Source organism: Ornithorhynchus anatinus, chromosome 4 (genome assembly GCF_004115215.2).
Source record: "Ornithorhynchus anatinus isolate Pmale09 chromosome 4, mOrnAna1.pri.v4, whole genome shotgun sequence".
Taxonomy (NCBI): domain Eukaryota; kingdom Metazoa; phylum Chordata; class Mammalia; order Monotremata; family Ornithorhynchidae; genus Ornithorhynchus; species Ornithorhynchus anatinus.
In genome coordinates, this window is record NC_041731.1 from 98,288,041 (window position 1) to 98,294,102 (window position 6,062).

Consider the following 6,062-nt stretch of genomic DNA (forward strand, 5'->3'; position numbering starts at 1 on the left):
ATTTATTTTTTATTATTATTAACAATAATTGTGTTTTTTGTTTAATGTTTACTATGTGCCAAGCCCTGTATTAAGTACTGGGTAGGCAAAAGGTCATCAGGTGTCACATGGGGCTCCAATCTAAGTAGGAGGGAGACCTGGTATTGAATCCCCATTTTACAGATGAGGGAACTGAGGCACAGAGAAATAAAGGCACACAGCAGGCAAGTGGCATAGCCAGAATTAGAACCCAGGTCCTCAGACTCCCAGCCTATGCTCTATCAACTAAGCCAATGTTGCTTCCCATTGAGTCACTGAAGTAGTGTGGTCTAGTGGATAGAGCTGGGAGTCCGAGGACTTGGATTCTAATTCTGCCTCGGCCTCGGGCAAGTCATTTCACTCCTCTGTGCCTCAGTTTCTTAAGCTGCAAAATGGGGATTACACCTGTTCTCTCTCTAACTTAGATTATGAGCTCCACATTAGACAGGGACTCACTCTACAACTGGATTTGTTGAGGTTTTACTGTGTGCAGAGCACTTTACTAAACACTTGGGAGAGTACAATATAATAAAGACGGTAAACACATACTGGACTGTGTCCAATCTGATTAACCTGTATCTACCACAGGGCTTAGTACGGTGCTTGGCACAAAGTATGCACTTAACAAATTTACAGTTATTATTGAGTCCACTAGTTTTTTAGGAATAACTCCCATTCCTTTTCTGCCCTACCTTCACTCACTCCTTTTCCTTTTCACCAAGCCAGTCGCCAACAAAAATTCTCCCACCCAGAACAGGATTTCAGTCCTGGGCTCACATATCTCATCCAGTCTCTCCAACTGGTAATATTACAATGATGAAATGTTGAATTTTTGTTTCCTTTGGAGAGGGCCGTGAAATCTTAGAACTCCTTAATCTGCCATTCTTTCATGGGGAACTTTTACAGATTGAAAAGAAGTTTGGAAATTCTGGTCAGTTTGAGAAATATCTTGCCTGGCATCACAAGACTAGAAAATACTAAAATTGAGAGTTTGAACTGATAGAACATGATTAATAGTCAAAGCACTTTCACATCAATCACCTTGTCCTGAGAGGTGGAGGAATTACTATCCTCATTTAACAGATGAGGAGATTGAGGCCCAGAGACGTTAAATGCCAGAGACGTTAAATGACTTGCTCACAATTACAAAACCGAACTGAAGCAAGGCTGGGACTAGGATGTGGGTCTTTTTCACAAGTAGAGAAGCAGCATGGACTAGTGGATACAGCACAGGCCTGGGAGTCAGAAGGACCTGGGTTCCAATCCCATCTCTGCCACTTGCCTGATATATGACCTTGGGCAAGTTACTTCACTTCTCTGTGACCCAGTTACTTTATTTGTAAAATGGGGATTAAGACTGTGAGCCCCTTGTAGTACATGAACTGTGTCCAACCTGATTACATGTATCTACCCCAGTGCTTGGTACATAGTATGCGCTTAAATACCATAAAAAAATTAAAACATTTATAGGAAAGACACTAAGGTTACCGGTTGAAGTTCATCAACAGAACTTGTTTGCAATCAAAAGTACTGACTGTGAGCCTATTATGTGCAGAACACTCCACTATAATAATAATAATTATGGTATTTGTTAAGTACTTACTATGTGCTGAGCACTGTTCTAAGCACTGGGGTAGATACAGGGTAATCAGATTGTCCCAGGTGGGACTCACATTTTTTAATCCCCATTTTTACAGATGAGGTAACTGAGGCACAGAGAAGTTAAGTGACTTGCCCAAGGGCACACAGCAGACAATTGGTGGAAATGGTATTAGAACCCACGACCTCTGACTCCCAAGCCCATGCTCGTTCCACTAAGCCATGCTGCTTCTCTAACTATGCATTTGAAACACTAATATAGAAGATATGATTCCCACCTACAAGGAGTTTATGATTTAATGGGTTGGAGGTGCACACAAAACAATTTACAAACAGGAGGAAGAAATGCTCAAATAACAGAATGATACAGGAGGATTTGAATAGTAGGGAATGTGTCTATACTGTAATCTCCCAAGCACTTAGTAAAGTACTCAGCAACTGAGTAATTGATTAAGCGCAAAAGTCCTGAGTTGATCTGATTGTTGGGACGTTGTGACCTAGGGAGAAGAAAAATTAATCAGAGGAAGCCTCCTGGAGGAAGAGGCATTTTCGGAGAGTTTAGAAGATGGGGCAAGCTGTTGTCTGGTGTGTTTGAAGCTCATTATGAGCAGGGGATGTATCCGCTGGTTCTGTTGCATTGTACTCTCCCAGGTGCTTTGATCAGTTTTCTGAACATAGTAAGTGTTCAGCAAGTACGATTGATTGATTGATTTGAAAGGGGGAGGGAGCTCCAGGTAGAAAGAAGGTGGGGTCATTGGTGAGAGAGTTGAAAATGAGATATGGTGAGGGTGGGATGAATGGAGAATGCAAGGTGGGGATGTGGTACAAGAGAGTAGATAGATAAGGAAGGGAAGAATAAAAGGAATGCTTTGCCTTCCCTTCCAAAAGGAGAAAAGAATGAGGGAGTTGATCTCCTTCTGGCTAAATCTAATTAGAGAAGCAGCATGGGCCTGGAAGTCATAAGGTCATGGGTTCTAATCCCATTTCTGCCACTTGTCTGCATGGCCTCGGGCGTGTCACTTCACTTTTCTGGGCCTCAGTTACCTCATTTGTAAAATAGGGATTAAGATTGTTAGGCCCATGCGGGAGAGGGACTGCGTCCAAACCGATTTGCTTGTATCCAACCCAGAGCTCAGTACTGTGCCTGGCACATTGTAAGTGCTTAACAAATACAGAGCTCAGAGGGAAGACAGAGGAAGGGCAGGGCTTAGGTGGGAATATAAGGAATTCAGTTTTAGACATGTTTTAGGTGGAGGTGTCGGCGGGACATCCAGGTAAAGATATCTTGAAGGTAGGGAAAAACCAAAATTGCAGAGAAGGTCAGGACTGAAGCTCTAGATCTGGGAATCACTCATTCATTCAGTCAATCGTATTTACTGAGCACTTATTGTGTGCAGAGTACCGAACTAAGCGCTTGGGAGAATACAACAATAAATGGATAAAAATTCCCTGCCCACAATGAGCTTACAGTCTACAGTTTACAATCATCTTCATGGAGATGGTAGTTGAAGCCAAGGGAGAGAATGAGTTCTCCAAGGGAGTGGCTATTGGATGGAGAACAGAAGAGGACCCAGAACGGAGCCTTGAGCGAATCCCACTGTCAGAGGCAGAGGAGGAGCTGGCGAAGGAGACTGAGAATGAAGGGCCAGAGAGATAACAGGAGAAACAGGAGAGAAGAACTGAGTCGGTGAAACCAAAGCTGAATAATGTTTCCAGGAGAAGGGGGTGGTACACAGTGTTGCAAGCAGCTGAGAGGTTAAGGAGGATTTGGATAGAGTAAGGGCCATCAGATTTGGAGAGAAGAAGGTCAGTGCTTACCTTAAGAGAGGGACTGTTTCTGTGAAGTGAAGGAGTCAGAAGCCAGAATGGAGAGAATCCAGGAGAAAAATGGAGGAGGAGAAGTGGAGATAGTGGGTGTACACAACTCTCTCTCGAGAAGTCTGGAAAGGAATGGTAGGATGTTTGTTAAGCACCTACTATGTACCAGGCACTGTACTAAACAGTGGGGCCGATACAAGCTGGGGCTCACACTCTTAACTGCCATTTTACAAATGAAGTAACTGAGGCGCAGAAAAGCTGACTTGTCCAAAGTCACAAAGCATGCAAGTGGTGGAGCTGGTATTGGAATCCAGGTTTTCTTTCCACTAGGCCAAGCACTACACTTTTTCTCCAAATAAGACTTTATAAGTGTAAACAATTCAAAACTATTTCCAGCTGCCAACAAGTGGCCTTGGGGGCAGAGGCGGGGAGGAGGCAGAGGCAGAGGGTAGGAGAGAGAGGAGGGAGAGGACTGAGGGGCACCTCACGTAAACTGTAATTTGCTGCTAGTTCAGCAAAGTGTGACTGAAGAATCCTTGGAGAACATGCAGACCCCTGTAAGCTCAAAACTGTCAGGTCCCTTCAGAATGAAAGCTCGTTGTGGGCAGGGAACGTGCCTATGTCGTATTCTCCTAAGTGTTTGGTACAGTGCTCTGCACACAGTAAGCGCTCAATAAACCCGACTTCCTGACTGACTTGGGCTGCATCTGGTTCCATCTCTGGGTTTGGTACTTGGCACCAGCCCCTTGGAATGCACCTTTTCTCTGAAAACACTAGTGTTCACTAGGCAGAAAAAGTCTGGGATTCAGAACTGGAGGCCCTTACTCCCAGCTCCGCCACTTGTCTGCCGTGTGGCTTCAGCCAGATCACGTAATAATAATAATAATGTTGGTATTTGTTAAGCGCTTACTATGTGCCGAGCACTGTTCTAAGCGCTGGGATAGACACAGGGGAATCAGGATGTCCCATGTGGGGCTCACAGTCTTAATCCCCATTTTACAGATGAGGGAACTGAGGCACAGAGAAGTGAAGTGACTTGCCCACAGTCACACAGCTGACAAGTGGCAGAGCTGGGATTTGAACTCATGACCTCTGACTCCAAAGCCCGTGCTCTTTTCACTGAGCCACGCTGCTTCTCTGTAGCCACTCTGTGCCTCGGTTTCCCCAGCTGCAAAATGGGGATAATACCCACTGTATTTCCTTACTCCCCAGAGAAGGGCAAAAGTGAACTACAGGAAAGCAGTTTGGAAATAAAAACCTCTATCTACCTCTAGACTGTAAATTCACTGTGGTCAGGCAACGCACTACCAACTTGGTTGTATTGTACTCTCCCAAGTGCTTAGTAATAATAGTGATGGCATTTGTTAAGTGCTTACTATGTGCCAAGCACCGTTCTATGGGCTGGGGTAGATTCAAGGTAATCAGGTTGTCCCACGTGGGGCTCATAGTCTTAATGCCCATTTTACAGATGAGGTAACTGAGGCACAGAGAGGTTAAAAAACTTGCCCAATACAGCGCTCTGCACATGGTAAGCACTCCAAAATAATAACGTTGGTATTGTTAAGCTTACTATGTGCAGAGCACTGTTCTAAGCTCTGGGGTAGATACAGGGTAATCAGGTTGTCCCACGTGAGGCCCACAGTTATCCCCATTTTACAGATGAGGTCACTGAGGCACAGAGAAGTGAAGTGACTTGCCCACAGTCACACAGCTGACAAGTAGCAGAGGCGGAAGTCGAACCCATGACCTATGACTCCGAAGCCCAGGCTCTTTCCACTGAACCACGCTGCTTCCCATAAATACCACCACTGAATGATCTACATCGACCTTTCAGTAGGGTTTGCCCCTGTGACCACAGGATACATGAGAAATGAGAATTTTTGTAGAATAATGATGGCATTTGTTAAGTGCTTACTATGTGCTGAGCAATGTTCTAAGCGCTGGGGTAGATACTAGGTAATTACATGGGGCTCACAGTCTTAATCCCCGTTTTACAGATAAGGTAACTGAGGCACAGAAGTCAAGTGACTTGCCCAAAGTCACACAGCTGATCAGTGGCGGAGGCGGGATTAGAATCCATGACCTCTGACTCCCAAGCCACTAAGGCACGCTGCTTCTCTAGTTGTGGCCATGGATTAAGGAAGTACAAACTAGTGATGAGGTGGTATGCTAAGTTGCTATTTCTCAGCAATCTGGGTGCTGAGCAAAGGGGGCTGCTCTGAGCCCCACCACCATCCTGCTCTACACCCAGACCCTCTCCAGGTTGCAAAAAGCCCTCCCACACAGGACAAGGAGGAAGAGGGTGGTGGAGGAGGAGGAGCATCAACTCGCATCGGCTCAACACGCTTCCGTTCTGGTGCATTCAGAGTGGGATGAGGCTTGGGCAACCCAACTCAACCAAGGGCTTAATAAGTCCCGGGTCTGGCGCATCTCCTCCAAGAACTCTTCCCTAAACCCTTCTTTCCTCTTCTCCCTCTCCCTTCTGCATCACCCTGACTTGCTCACTTCATTCATCCCCCTCCTAAAAGCACTTATGTATATAACTGTAATTTATTTATATTAACGTCTGTCTAGACATTTATATTAATATCAATTTATTCATATTAATGTCTAGACTGTTGGTCATT